Source organism: Nomia melanderi, chromosome 8 (genome assembly GCF_051020985.1).
Source record: "Nomia melanderi isolate GNS246 chromosome 8, iyNomMela1, whole genome shotgun sequence".
In the NCBI taxonomy this organism is placed as follows: Eukaryota; Metazoa; Arthropoda; class Insecta; order Hymenoptera; family Halictidae; genus Nomia; species Nomia melanderi.
In genome coordinates, this window is record NC_135006.1 from 11,450,711 (window position 1) to 11,467,454 (window position 16,744).

At 41.6% G+C, this 16,744-nt stretch overlaps 1 protein-coding gene across 6 annotated transcripts in view; it reads left to right on the forward strand.

Moving 5' to 3' along the window:
• LOC116427545 (dual specificity protein phosphatase 10) overlaps positions 1 to 16,744 on the forward strand; it is a 134,579-nt gene that overhangs the window by 90,432 nt on the left and 27,403 nt on the right. The window lies entirely within an intron of this gene.

Below are 16,744 nucleotides of genomic sequence, written 5' to 3' on the forward strand. Positions count from 1 at the left end.
TGTAATCAATGGAATTTTTCATATTTTCTATTGTTCTCTCTTTATTTATACCTCAGATTATACATTATGATGCAACGTTCCCTCATTTTTATTCAGTTTACAAATAGCAAAGTTCGAGGTCTGAGCGAGCAAGTAATGGACTCAAAGTTCGATTGAAATTGTCATTTATCAGACTTTTCTGGCGGGTTCTCAAAAGCGTTGCTCCTCGTTACATCTGGCGGAAACGACGATTAGTTTAAATTAATCAACAGAAACTTTCGTTGATTCGCGCGAAGTTCCGTTGATTCAATTACGTTCCGTTGTTCCCCACGCGTTCGTGTTTAATATAAATTTACAAAGATCCATGATCCGTCCAATGATCATCGTTAACTTCGTTCTGGCACCAGACGATCGTTCCAGTCGCGAGCCAATTGACCGTCTCTCATTCCTCGTTATCGAATCAGAGATGTCCACTTCGTAGGAGGACCGTGATTCACGCCGTTGCCATTCCTCGTATCGGCTAATTGAAAGTACAAGTCCGCGTCTGGGGCAGAAATGAAATGTAAATCGAGTCGACGTCGCGGTGGTTAGCGGCGGCATCGAAAATATCGATCCTGTTCGATCGCGATGCATAAGGAGATCCAGTCGAGCGTGAAAAGGCTCGTCCCCGAGCAACGATCCACTTTTAGCTTTCTGATCGATGGATGGTCAGCGAACGGTACGAATCGTTCAGTAATCGTAGATTTCATTCGCCGAATCACTTAATTAATTCTAATGTCAATTTCCTGTTTGACACGTTGACTATTACGATGGTCATCTGTCACGACAAACCGGCGCTTCCGAATTGGCTCAAAATTATAATAAGAAAATTGATATCGTAGAAAAATGTTGAATAACATAAGCAAGCAAATAATAAGGTAATGGAACCTGCATCGCTAGATCAATAGTAACTAGTTAAATTAATAACACTTCAGTTATCTTTGCTATGGAAAAATAATATATAAAACGCAACACTAAACCTACCAAGTAATTAAATTGACTCCTTGAAATTCCTATAGTAACTTCGAGAGTGCATCTATTGAGACTGCAATTGATTTACAATTCAGTTTGCGTATTGCTAAATCACTTTCTTGAATAATCTCGCAAAAAAATATCTGTTATCCTATTAATAATTGCAGAAATTAGGAATGGGTCATTTTGACCCGTCTGGTAGATTCAGTGTTAAAATACATTTATAATCATAAATGTTAACTTATTAACACAAAATTGTAAATTTACCATTTATTTTGGAGTTACCCAATATTTTTGATTTGCTCGGTACTGTTTAAGCCTTTGCGCTCGGAAGTTTCTCACTAGAAATATTTTTGACGAGGCAAAGACGATATTTCTTGAAACCGTCTCGAAGGGAAATCACAAGCACATTAACGAGCTATTTTATTCCAATATTTCACGTATCGAGGCATACAAAGTTCAACGTTAAACATCAGACTTTACAGTTTTACTGCGTCAGATCAAGAGATGACTGCGAATCACCTCCTGAGTGCAAAGGGTTAATATTAAATCTACGTTAGGTCTGGTTCGTCGATGAACTGAAGCTTCAAACAAAGAATTACAATGATGTAACCTAAAAATAATCGAAAACCAATCTAAGGAATCTAGAATAACGTTAAGTTTGATTCGCGAAAAAAGCGTCTGTGCGCGCCGATTCTGCACGCGCGCGCTTTTCCCTTCGGTCTTGCATAATCCGCCATTGTGCGAGCACGCATCGACGCGAGGCGGCGACACGCGCGCGATAAAACGAGCAACACGAATTTTCATCGGCGCGCGTGAGTCATCCCCTTAGATTTCCGCGCGCGGGACATCCGCGTTTCCTTCGAGCCGTTGCGCTCGCCGCGAACAAAAGCCGACGTCGATGGCGGATCAATTATGCAACCGCGATTTCTTCGGCAACCTCCACCGACTTGTGCGCCACCATAAACCGGCTGTGTAATTGATGGCCGAGGCGACTCGTGCCCGTCGCCGGCCGGGCGAGCGTGTTTCTTGGGAAACCGAAACGTCGCTTCAATGTCACCACGAGCGAACGTTGCCGATCCAACGAACGCGATTCGTCGCTTTCGCTTTGCCCATCGATGAACGGCGTCTCTTCGGGAACAATGATCTTCCAGTTAAGATTTGATTGGGTCGACGTTGACGCGAGTGATCGTAGGAATGGTGTGGGAAGAATGTTGGATGATAGGCAGCAGTGTCTTTTGTAATTTGACACGTTGAATACTGTGGAGGTCACCGGTGACCTAAATTGAATTACTAGAGTTTATTCAATTAAACGGTGTTTATTTGAAAACATTTCTGTATTGTAAATAATACTATCTAATACGGTGATATTCAGATAGATGCGATAATAATAATGCAATTCAAATAAATAATTTGATATTATATTTTTGCCATTTGTATTCTGCTTTCGAATTATGAATATCGGATATCACATTTGGACTTGGATTTAAATTTGAATCGAACTTTGAATCAGTATCTCCGCTATTATCATTAACGCTATTTCATAGAGTAAGCTTCCAGATTCCCTAAAAATACCATTCCAAAATACCATGATCAACGCTAGATTCATGGAACCCGTCAGACTGACGAATATCGACATTTCTAAACATTTAGTAATCGTTCAAGTCGACTTCGATTCGTACAATTACGCGAATACGCATTGCAATGCTCCAATTCTGAATTTCCACGATTTCTATAGACACCTATCTACTTAAAAACGGTATAATATAACTGTAGAATAAACGTCCGTAAATCTAGTGTTAAACAGTCGCATTTCGTCAAACGATGATGAGTCCATCAAATTAAATCGACACCCGTTCCAAGGGGAATCAACGATCAAAATACTGTCCTCGTTTCGGTTGATTTCAAAGTGTCCATAAAACGTCGCTGATGAGTTCAATTCCCAGGTGCCAGGCGGCCGCCGCGGGCTATTCAAATGGGAATCAGGGTCGCGGGGTTATTAGCGTGAAATGAATCGGAAGAAGACGGAGCGAGAATGGCGTATAGAGCGTGCGCGTGTAAAGAATGCGGGGAACGACGTCGGAAACGGGTCTTAAAGCGTCGGACTGCGTCCTTCGAGAACGCAGCCAGTCCGTTTCCTACTGCGCGCGGCCGGCTGACTCACTGCCTGGTATGATTCCGTGGCTGCTATTCGCGGCACGGGCAGACAGCGTGGACCGACCGGCTCGAATAAATCACAGAATCCAGCTGGGAACCCCATCTCTCCCTTGTCCCATCCGTTCGCAGCTCCTGAATCTTGTCGTACGATCGGACCCTCCCGGGACCTTCGGATTCGTAAATCGAGTACGGTTTTTTCGGCAGCTCGTTTCCTTCGGTAAACTTCGCGTTCGTTCCTTTGGCGTTTCATTGACTCCTATCGAGGACGGACGGCTCGTCATTATCTCCGTCCGCTTTCTCTGGGATTCTTCGGATGAATGGTTTTTGTAGTGAGTGCTTGTGGGGAGAATCGTGATCTATCTACGACATCGTAGTTACATGCAGTAGTTGTTGTTGTGGTAGTTGTAGTAGTGTAGTAGTTGTAGTAGTAATGTGGTAGTAGTGTAGTAGTTGTTGTAGTAGTAATTGTAGTAGTAATGTGGTAGTAATTGTAGTAGTAATGTGGTAGTAGTGTAGTAGTTGTTGTAGTAGTAATTGTAGTAGTAATGTGGTAGTAATTGTAGTAGTAATGTGGTAGTAGTGTAGTAGTTGTTGTAGTAGTAATTGTAGTAGTAATGTGGTAGTAATTGTTGTAGTAGTAATTGTAGTAGTAATGTGGTAGTAATTGTAGTAGTAATGTGGTAGTAATTGTAGTAGTAGTTGTAGTAATGTGGTAGTAATTGTAGTAGTAGTTGTAGTAATGTGGTAGTAATTGTAGTAGTAGTTGTAGTAATGTGGTAGTAATTGTAGTAGTAGTTATAATAATGTGGTAGTAATTGTAGTAGTAATTGTAGCAGTAGTTGTAGCAGTAATGTGGTAGTAATTGTAGTAATAGTTGTAGTAATGTGGTAATAATTGTAGTAGTAATTGTAGTAGTAGTTATAATACTAGTTGCAGTGGTTGCAATAATAGCAGTTGTAACAATAGAAGTAATGTAGTAATACTTGTAACATAGTGCACAGTAGTACTTCTAGTAATAGTATTACTACTGATAATAATAATAGCACACCACTACTAATTATTATACTTGTTCCACTACTCTATTATCTACTACCTGAATCAATAGCCACATAATTCCCAAAGGAAAAGTTTATAAAGTCATCATCTCTTTACATAAAAAGATAATTTATTCATATATCATTTTTATAAACAGTAATGTCAGTCCACGATTCGAAAAGCGATATTCTCCGAAAATCCCTCAGCAAACTCACGTTTCGGCTTTCTAACGGAGTCGTTCATCGACACTGCTGCTTTCTCCGCGAGGGATTCCTCGGACAGCGGCGTTATCAATACGTTTTATCGATTCTTACATGTGATCGCCGCGTTTTCTCGGAAATTTAGCAAGATTTTCTCAGAGAAACAGGCAAACGTTATCAGCCCCGTTATCGTGCCTTTATCGGCGAGAATCCGTCGATACGCTCTCGACCTAGTCTTATCGAATCGCGCCTCTTCTTCTCGCTCAGGTTTTTTTTTCCTTTTTTCTTCTTCCTCGCGCCGCGATCACGGTGACTAAACAGTCGCGTATCGAGCGCGGCACCTGAATGATAAGCGTCGCGATAAACGGGTCCGATAAGTCAGCTAGCCGGTGAACAGCCCCGAAAACAGCGTTACCCCGGGGGAATACTAATTCCTTTCTGACCCGACACCTGCCCACCCCACTATCTCGGAACGCGAATGCGACCCCGAAACTCGCTCCTCCATTAACGTGACAAGCAATTATTACGGGCGATACAAACCGTCGAATACAGGGGAAACGAACTCGATAAGAATGGAATTCGGTAATTATTATTTCTAAATAATTCATTCTCATCCCTTGGAGACACTCTTCGAATACACGTCGATCTTCGTTCTGTCCTTTATTCGAAGAATCGTTGAGTCTTTTAGTCAAAATTATTATCAGTATACAAATATTATTTCTTAATATGTGGTTCAATTAGAATTACATCTCATATGCACTGATCTAAAAGAAAATTAAAGAAATCGTTGAGTCTTTTAATCAAAATTATTATGAACATAGAAGTACAGTTCTGTTTAATTAAAATTGCATCTTACCAAAATTATGGATTTTCCTCCGAATGAAGTAACGGCGACTTCGAGCTTTGATGTTTCAATTTTATATTTCAACTTTCAAACTACAGATGAATAATTTAGTTACTCAAACAACGAGCCACTTACCTTTTCTAGTACCTAAGATTTCGACGAGCAATTCTCTTCTTCGCGAAACAAATTCTCAAAAGATTAAAAACTCTATCTGCAAACGGTCGATGGCTCGTATTGCTTGACTATTACATACAAATCGACAAGTTTACAAACCCTTTGCACTTCAGAGACGCCACTCAGTCAATTGATTCAACACAGCAAACTTGCAAAGTTGAATAATAACGTTAAACTTTCTATAATACCTCAATACTTTAAATATTGAAAGAAAATACTTCTCTTCCTCAATGTATGCAATTTCTCGACAAGTCAATTTCAGAAAATGTCGTATATATTATTAGAAAACATTGAGTATTCCCAGTGAAGAACTTCTGAAGTGCAAAGGGTTCTTTGAACGCAATTGTCGTTATGATTCATTTTCCAACCCCTTTGAAATGATCCTCACCTGTTACTCCATTTACCACGCAATACGTAGCCGCCTCCGGACGCCCCATAATTTCGAGACGCGACGGACATCATCGAAATCAGCTGAAAACGGTTCTCCGGAAAAACGCGGCAGGGTGAAGCGTGCATTATCGATGACAAAATTGCCGGACTGACTCACTGCCGATGCTCGCCGCCAGCTCATACGGTCCCATTCTCTTCTCGCTCCCTCGTTATCCCCCGCGTCATTCTCACCCCTACCGGAGTTCTTTATCCGGGCATCATCGCGTCGCAACGGCCTGCATTGTGCAATCGGCCTGAAACGAATTAAACGCCGTGTCCCGGCCTCATCTGCTTCCATCCAAATAATAAGGGAACCGTCGAAAAACCACCCTGCACCGAAGGGGATGGGATTGATACACTCGAACAGAAAAAAAAGGGAGAGTCGTCATCAAGCTGTGGTTAGAGTCTGAATTTTATCTTCGATTTTATCATCGGAAAAGTATCCTGCACAAATTGACAGAGAAGGGTGTTCCCATGATTTCAACCCTTTGAAAACTCCTACTGCTTGGGTATATTCATTATTTCCTATGGATACAACTATTTTATTTTAATATCTCATGTTCATTATGTAATTCCACTAACGTTGACCGCCACGGTGTTTACCGGGGCTTCCGAATAGCTCGAGAACAAGTACAATAAGAGAAATGATATCTGAATCAATGAAAAATGATATCTCAATTAAAAAAATCTGTAACACTGAATAATTGATAATTATTTCTAATACTATTTGCCTTCGTCATAAAGGAATAAATATTATTGTAACAAAATGCTGCAAACTCTCGTGACAGTCAACGTGTTAAATATATCATATCGAATGTTATAATTTTACTGAGAGTAACACTTCGACAAGTGTTAATAGGACCCATAGAATAAGATCATCTTTCGCAAAGAACTTTTATAAAACTTCTACGATTAACGCTTTGAGCATTAAAAATCCTATTCGTCGCTTCGAAATTGAATTTCAAATCAAAACTGTAACGAAAAGCTGTAGAAAGGTGATAATATCCTTAACCCTTTGCACTCGGAAGTTTTTCACTAGAAATATTTTAACAATTTCTGATGATAGAAAGACGATATTTTGTGAAACTCGAAGAGAAACCATACGTACATTGAGGAATAAAGCTGTTTTATTTCACCTATCGAGTGCAAAGGGTTAATCGATTGTTCCTATCGGGAAATTGAAGGCTCTTCTTGGCGCGATTACCTTCAGGGTCTCGTGAATTTTTCATCGGCGTCGATTCGTCAAATTTCGGACAGATTCTCCTATTAGTTTCCCTCGGCCGTAATTCCGGCGTGATCGATGGTCTCCCGGTGAGCGACGTCGATCGATCCCCGACCCGTGGCGACGTTTTTTCATTTCCTTTTAATTCGTCGATGAAGGGGACGATGCTCGCACAGAAAGATCGTTGTTCCGAGAGAAACACTGGCGGTGTTTGCGCGATCGCGCGCATGAGTCACGCTCAGGACTTTCGAAGCGGAGTCCGCGAGCAGTTTCGCGAGCTTCCTTGACGCTTCCAAGTAAACACTCGCCGCGATGGAAAAATTCTTCGGCCAGCGATGCGTCCGCGTTTTTTTCCTACCGCCGCTTTATTCGCCTCCGCAATTTACATTGACGTTGTTGTCCTCCTCTCTACGAGTCTACAACTTGTTTACCAGTTAGCGTCGCCGAGAGTCTCGAAATCAAGGATACACGACAGACTATATTCGACTCTCCATGAACTCGAGCTTCAGTTCACCTATCTTACTATATTTTCCTTCGATTTCATGAGAATTATACAAACACGTTCTGTTTGGAACTATACGAACCCTTTGCGCTCGGAAGTACGTCGCTAGAAATATTTAACATTTTCTAACTAGACAAGACGATGTTTTTTTTAAATGAATTCAAAGAGAAATCACAAGTCAATTAAGAGGCAAAGCTTTTTCCCAACATTCCACATACGATTATACACTCAATATTAAATATCAAATTTTAGTTTTACCGCATCAAATCAAATGGGAGTCACCTCTCGAATGCAAAGGGTTAATATATTGAACACCATGGAGATCACCAGTTCAACTAGATCAAACTGTGCGATTCGCTCAGCTTAACCGTCACTTGAAAACGTCCCTGTATCACGAATCTAGTTTTCTTTCATTTACTTTCCTACGTCACAATACAATAAAGCAGTATCGTTCAGCAAGATAAACCTGCAGTCGTATGAACGCAACTCAAATGTCATTCCATGTTTTCCCCATTTCGTTTCGCTCCGTGAAATCGTATTCAACGTGTTAACTGTGAAACAACCCTTCAAACGTATCAAACTCTAGAGTAAAGGAAATTTACAACTAGATGGGTGACTTTGGATTTTCGTCGAGTGCACAGACGAAGCGTTCGTAAATTTCAGCGGATACGGTGGTTCGTCGGGGGAAATGGCGGGGGTTACACGGTGACTCACCCGCCTAACGTAATGTAAACGGTGGAAGTACTTACGGCACCAGTAACACACTGCGCCAGAGCAAACATTGTCCGATCAACATCAGCGCCGGCCGCGATATGCATTCCCGATCCGGGCACAGCGAATATTACGTATGCCCGGCGCGTGTTTCGCGTTAAGTGATTCATTCATGCCCGGAATCATCCGTGAAGCGCGCGCGCGCGCGCGCTCGTGCGTCCCCGTGGGCACCAGGAAGGCCCGTCGTCGACGTGGCAGGTGGCCGGGATTCTCTCCCGTTTCCCTTCGGGAAGCGACACCACGGTAGGACTCTATTTACAAGAGACTCGTCCGGGGACAAACCGGTCACGTAACTAACAATAAGCTTTTCGCGTAATGGGTGTCTACTTCATTTCCCCCGCCATTGGTGACTTTTCGCTCGAACAACAGTACTTTAGATAAGTGGATTTGATGATACATCTGGAATCTCAAGATGACTTCTGAGGAGAGCGGGTAATTCAATGGAGCCTAGTGAATTTGGATTTGATTGTACGCGTAGAGATCCGAGATGACGTTTGAGAACTGGGAGTAATTCAATGGAGCTTACTGAGTTTGGATTTGATTGTACACTTAGAGATTCAAGATCACGTTTGTCTGTCTGGAATCTCGAAATGAGTTTTAAGATGTATGAGTAATTTAATGGAGTCTAGTGAATTTGGATTTGATTGTACGCTTAGAGATTCGAGATGACGTTTGAGAACGGAGGGTAATTTAATGGAGCTTAGTGAGTTTGGGTTTGGTTGTATATCTGGAATCTTGAAAGAGATTTTAAGATACGCGAGTAATTCAATGGAGTCTAGTGAATTTGGATTTGACTGTACGCTTAGAGATTCGAGATGACGTTTGAGAACGGGGGGTAATTTAATGGAGCTTAGTGAGTTTGGGTTTGATTGTACTTTGAGAATTGCAGGTGCTTTAGTAAATTTTAGTGGGTCAATTAAGTTATTTCAAGAATAAGGGTAACGAAAATATATGGTCTTTGTTATTTATAGCATAATATACAAAGAGGTTATATGTAATTGAAATGGTACTCAACGCTAGAATAGAATTCAGACAACAGAAGTTTAACCACAGTTCACTTACTCGCTTATTTGCGAAAGTCAAGATAAATGGAGTTGAAGTAAATTGAATTCTACTTATACTGAAAACGAGGACCAACATGGCCGACATTCCTACGTTCCGGACCGTTGCCTCGCAACCCCTTCGAGCGATCCCGTGTTCAGGCGATTCGAGGGAATTAACTGAGAGTATTTCGGTGGCATTGTTGTAAAATGACACCTGCGACACGCTCCCCCCTTCCGCCAGCCCTTCCGGCGGCCTAGAACGACACCGATCTATGAAGGGTGTCGCGATTTGTTTTTTCAAGGGTGAACAAGGAATTCAGCTGGTTTAATTGGAGGGGCTGTCAGTGGAATATTTTATGATTCGTTTAAGTAAATCAAAGCAGGTCGCAACTGTACTGTAATCCTTCTTCATGGAAATATTCATGCAATTCTTCAGGAATCCAAGGGTTGCACTCTACTGAAAATCCCCAAGAACTGTTGTATAACAAAATTCCACACGTGAAATTCACCGTTATACATTTTCATTTCAATTGCACTGAAATCATTACACGATTAATTGAATTATATCTAGTTTTAGTTCCTTTAACATCCAAAACTCCCCCGGAAATGCAAGACTCGCATAAAAGATTCATAACCCGGTCAAACGATTAAACTCGTCGTTACACGTTTCAATTTCAACTCCGCCAAAATCATTAATTAGAAAACTGAAGCTGTATCTAGTTCCAGTTCCCTAAACTTCCAAAATTTCCCCGAAAATGCAGGGTTCACATAAGAGACTCGTAATCCGTTGAAATCGTTAAATCGTTCAACCGAAGACATTAAGCTGGAATCTGCAACTATTTATAGTTCCGCTTCCCTGAATTCCCGAGATCCCACGAAAAAGCAGGATTTACATAAGAGGTTCATACTCCGGCGATAAAATTTCGATGGGGACAGCCCTCGCGGACGTCCCACGGCGGCGATCGCGTAACAGCCGAGACGGGACGCGAGCACGTCAATTTCCAGCGCGCCGTTGCTTCGGAACGGCGGCGAGATTAAAGTGAAATGGAGCAAACGCGTAACTCGGTAAAGATGCGATGAGTCACCGCGTTTAAAGGACGCTCATTTCCCATTTTCTTCGCGGCCGCCGCCGCCGCCGCCGCCGCGGTGAGTCACGTTTATCGGGCGAAGATTAATCGGCGATTAATGAAAGAACGTTTTGTTGATCGAGGGCGTCGTTTCTACGCAATTTTTATCGGTGAATAATGCGGCGCGGCTCGTCCGCAATTATTGCCGGGAAAAGTAAACGATAGAGAAAGAAAGACCCGGATGATGGAAAGAAACGGTTGAAAGGCATGACTAACGCGGCAGATAAACCCGGAAATATCGCGGCGCTTAAGGGGATACGGTATCGCGGCTTTATAAAATTCCTTCGAGGATCATTCCCTATCGTGATCTCGACTGTCGAGCGAAAGAGAGAATGCGCATCGTGATACTATTAGATTGACTAAGTCTAGTCGAACTTCGCGATCGAGGTATCAAGAGGAATCCTTTTCCAAGAGAAATCCTGTTTGAAGAGGATACCTTTTACGTAGCAAATAATGTTAGTATTATATTGTAATGCAGTATCATTGTGTTATAATTTAATAATATCGCATTTGCCGTCATCCCTAAATGGGTAGGTCGTGTAATCCCGGTATTATATTGTAATACAATATTATTATACAGTATTACTATATTGTAATGCAGTAATATTGCGTGTACCGTCGCCGCCAAGTATCGCTTGAAGATTTAATGAAAAATAAAGAAACGAAAAAATAAAATGAATGAAAGAGTGAAAAACAAACATATCTATTTGTTTGAACGTTTGATAACTCTGATATATTTAGTTTAGAATATCACTTTGTCTGAAGAATTCTGAAAGCGATTTGGAACTCTCTGTTGCCTTGTAGTTTGCTTATTTGTATTACTTATTCATGCGTTATACTATGAACGCTGTATTGAAAAGGGAAACGACAAGACTTTTCTGTCGACCTACCGTTTACCATAGTCACTGGCCGATTTATTAAACGACTCGGTCCGCGGAGCGAAATTGGCAGCGTTACCGGCAATCGTAAACCACGATTGGTAGCAACAGTTTGACAGGGAACGGTGTCGTGCGCAGCTGCCAGCCAGATCCGTGGTTATTGTCTCGGCGGCTGTAAACCTTCGCGACCAGACGGATTTACATAGTTGTCGCGCGTAAACTAAAACGCTAAACGGCTGTGAAACATCGGCGACAGAGATTTGCGTTCTGGCACGCTTCGCTCACCCCCAGATTCAAATCCGGCGATTTACTGCCACTCCATATACCCGCCCGTGATTCTCAAAATATAAATTCTCGTTGGCTAGATGAGGATCGCCAAGAAGCAACATTGAAACAGTTTCACGGCAGTAATCGTACTCTGTGCACAATAGACTCTAAAAAACAAGGGTGAAATTTCTTTAACAATAGTTACCCACGTTTCGCTGATATTGCCAACGAAATGAATCTTCATAGAAACTAACAAATTCTAAATTTTCCAGGAAATCCTAAGATTTACCATTAACTCGCGAGAAATGTTGCAATCTGAACAATCTATGCCCAAACTTGCCCCAAGATTTTTAACACTAAAGCTACCGAATGACTCGGAATAACTAGAAAAACTCTTTTCTCAGTGTTATCAAGATAACAGATGCTTCTCCAAGAAATTGCTATAAAATAGCGATTCGAACTCCAAAATTCCTTTCTCACGATCATCGAGAAGTTGCTTCTACAAGAGGTTTCTATAAAACTTCATCTACTATCTCTCAAACTGGAAATCCCAATAAACGCACCTACAGAGTTTACAGGGAAATTAGACAAAGTCAACTTGGGTTTAGACTCTAAAGCTGTAATAAATAATTAATGCTCATACCATAATATCTACAAATAAATAAATTTCATATCGCTACGCGACAGTACAAATCCAGTGAAGTAATGTTTATTGTAATAAAGTTATTAGTATTTAACTTCAATCGTATCACGTGTTTTATAACGAAACATGCCACAACGTGACTCTCAGTCACTTATGAGAATAAAAGGAATGATTAAAATGTTATTGTTCTTGTTCATAAGACCAAAATTTTAAAAGCTCAAAAGAACTTTTGGAATTGCAATATGAAATAATCAAACAATTTAAATAAAAAGTTGAAAGCTGACAAAGTCGCATCGTGGTCCGATTAGGGTTGAAACGTGTCTATATTATTACATGTATTAACCCTTTTCGGACGAATGTCGGCATTTCGGCGAGATGAAATGTTCGGATTTGTAAGACCAAATCGTGGACGAATGATCTAGTTAGTCGAACAGCAAGAGATCAACACGTAGTTATTTATTTTTCTATTAATTAAGCAATTGATATACAATTTAACTTCACATGTTGAAGGTTTTCTATGTTTCGAAGAATCTTCGTTCACAAAGGGTTAACCGTTTGCACTAGAGAATATTTTTCTCACAGAACCATTTTATTTCGATGTTCCATGTGTCGATGCGTTATATAAAAATTTAATATTGAATTCTAAATTTTATCATTTCCATGGGTCAAATCAATTGGCGACTGAAAGGCGCCTCTCGAGTGCAAAGGGTTGAAAGATAGGGAGGCGCGGAAAAAACAATTTATTTTAAGGGAGGCGTAGTAGCGTAAAGCTTGGAAACCGTTTAGAGGATCTATCTCCGTCGATAGATCCCCGATTGACGATTCTTTCCTTGAACTGGTCCACGGCGACCGACAGCTTACGTAAGCTGAATCACGCGCGGCGGACATGCCATTGGTAAATCGAAGTCGGTGCATGCCAGGACGGCGTAATGGCAATAATAATCAGCGGTCGCATGGCGGCGTCTTCGGAGTAAGCCTCGAAGATCCCCCGCGCGTTAATTCGCGGCTGAATCAGCCGCGGTTCTCCGTCGCGAGTCCCCGATAGCCGTCGCGACGCGTTCTTACATACATGCGATGGTAAACAAAAGCGGCGCGCGTGGCCACGCGGCTGTTGCTGTAATTTTCAGGGTCGTGCTCTGCGCTCTGGCAAGTGACTCACTCCTAACCGCATCGGGCATCGATAGCAGCAACGTTTTACGTCTCGATACATACGACGCCGACCACGGTTCGCTCGTTCCGCGCCGCGGAACGGGGCCGGCTTCCGGGCTGAGACCGACGAAGTCGTTTATGCGCTTAGCCGAAATTCGAATACAGCTGTTATTCGAATTCCAATACAATGGTACCTTGGCTCGTGGATTTAACACTATTTCTACCATGAAAAGACGCCTTTCGAGATTTTCACGCGAAAGTGTTTTCGAGGTGTAACACGTTGACCGTGTTAGGCACTGATGATCAACGCTTCTGAATTAATTGGAAACTAATGCACAGATCAATCTTGGATCTGATGCAAAGATTTTGAATAATTAACAATTGTTCCGATTTTTCTTCGCTAAGAGAATAACTCTATGGGAAAACAATCAAGATCTTCGCGGTGCTTAACGTCTTAATCAGTTTTCGTCAATTGAATTTTGGACATTTCCTGTAGTTAACCCTTTACGATCGGTACATTCTTCTGGTGTCAGTACCAACTAGTCGAAGTAAATATACATATTTTCAAAGTTATTCGTGTATAGGTGGTTTATAATAAATATACGGATATTAAAAATTTGTTAATGTGTTTTGTTGAATATAAATTCTGTAAAGAATAATAAATACAATACCTCTCGATCGTAAAATGACACTGCACTCAGGAAAAAAGGGTATGCCGCCATATTGGCGATTTCGAAGACAAATGTTAAATGTCGCCACTGTGGCACCGATCGCAAAAGGTTAATTTTATAAGCGTGAGTTAGAGTACAGAACGTGTTAGAATCGTTTGTTGTCGATCTAGATTCTTCGAAATCCTGGCTCCGCCTCGATTCTGAGTTTATTAATGCTTCTGAAGTATTATAGATAATATGATAATTGGAACTGAAACTTTCGTTTAATTACGTAGTGACTTGATGTATATATGATCGAATTTTACAAATGTATTTTGAACAATTTCGTCTGAAGTCCGTATTTATCCCGACTGCAAGTCGCCCAATTAAATCGGATGATCGATATTCAAACGATTCAAGTCACTAAGAATTCACTTTTGACGAAACTGTAATATTTACGAGAGGATGCATCATCCCTTTGCCCTGGATCATAACATTATCGATGAACTTTATTCCCGGTGCGCAAAGCGCCAGTGAATCATTCCGGATCGCGTAACCAGCCCGTATCTCTGTTTACAATTTGATTCACGTCGATTTTGCGCCCTCGCGATCTTCGCAGATCGCCGATACGTTCGCGGCGCGTACATTCTTATCGTTACAACGCGATGAAAGTAACGGTTAGCTGTAAAACACAGGATTCATCGAAACAAAGGCCGCGAAATAGAAATTATGGAACTGATACAGAACCGATACAATATCAATTCTAGAAAACCGAAAGCCAACATCAGTGTGAGTCAGAACCGATAAATCAATCGCACTAAAATATATTTTTCGACGCGCAGCAATGCGAAACAGTTGTCCTTGCTGTGGTCACCCGAGTTTCAATGATGAACTACTGAATAACTGGAAACTGTAGAAGGCAACCTACAATCAACCGTTATATTTAACTCACTGTCAATTGTACACAATCAATAGACCTCTCTGTAAATTCCAGTTTCTAAAAGCACAATTAGAAAACCAGAATCACAACGGACAATGATCTTTCTTAACCAGTATCATAACAATCATCATACTTTGGGTACTTTATATATTTCGTCATCTCGTAAGTTCTTCAGAATGGTCGTAATTGTCAGTTGCGCACAATCAACAGACTACAGATCTCTCTAGAAATTCCAATTCCTAAAAGTACGATTAGAAGAACAGAATCACAATGGACAATGGTTTTTCCTAATGAATAGCATAGAAACCATCATACTTTTATATATTTCGTCGCCTCACGATGATTGCTCACTCTCGAATTTCTCAGAAATGCGCGTAGATCGGCGGAGTTCGGTAATCGGAATATAATATTCTGCTCGACTCTACGATTCACGTCTCGATCGACGGATTCGCTCTCGATTGGCCGCGGTTAGAATGGAATGCGCGCAATAAAGTGGTATGATTAATCCGCCATTAAGGATTCGCGGCGCGCGCGCTCGCCAGCTCGCTCGCGGCTATGTTTTCGTTCCATTCTCGTTGCTCGGGTTCCCTGAATAGACCGGAGTTACATACTCGCGCACAATGGATGCACGACGAGCAGGCAGGCCGGTCAACGTTGTGAGGTAATCAGTATTTTGATAGCCGCTTCATTTTTATTCGCCTCAGCAGCAGGGTGAATAATCAGATGATTTTCGCTGGACTCACGAGCAGACAGCGAGAACGTGTCATGCAATAGTTATTTCAATCCGAACATCGACATTAATCACTGTGATATCATCCAACATCGGGCTCTTACCTTCCTTAGATTCATTTGTAAACTTTACATTTGCAACGCGGAATCGGAGAGGAACTCGATTATTTCATTAACACTAAAACTACTGGAGTGGTCAGAAAGAGTCATTCTTGTTTCCCCCATTTTCTAATTATTAAAAAGATAACAGATTTTTATTATTCGAGACTATACAGTCTCGATAGATGCACCCTTCAAGTTTCTATACAGGAATTTCAAAATCTCAATTTAACTGTTCGGTAGGTTTAGTGTTAATAAGAATTTGCAAATCGAAATCCACCGTAACCACTGTTGCAACCCTTTCGCTTCTCGTGAACCTTACAACATATTGTTCTCGGTCCCTATGCTAATGGATTTTACTATTACTTTCCTTTCATAGCAAAGACAAATAGTATTAGAATGAATTATTAGCGATCTACCATCGCAGTTACACTGTCACCTAGTTACATTACTAAATATTTTACGTTACTCCGGTCAAGCGACCGTGGCGGTCGACGCGTCGAAGCGTCGAGAATCCCATAACAAACGCGACTCTACCGACAGATCTACCAGAACTATCACTGGCACGGATAAACGGAAATCTACTTTAATCTGAAATTCGTAGCATCCTCGTGCCCGTTCGATCAGCCCGTTTGATCCCGAGATCAAAGCTATCTTTGTCACTCGGAGACCGCTCGGAATCTAAAAGCGTGCAAAGTCCCCGCCCTATTTATCGGGCGTCATCCCCGGAGGATGATCTCGCCGCCTCGAAAGTGACTAATCTCAACTTTGATCCTCCGAGTGAGTAATCATCGGCCGAATTCACGAAACACGGTGACGTCTCCGCGCGAGCGTTCCCGCGGTTTCGCCGGAATTTTCGATCGCTATGATACCGAGCAGTGAGGTCAGAATCGCG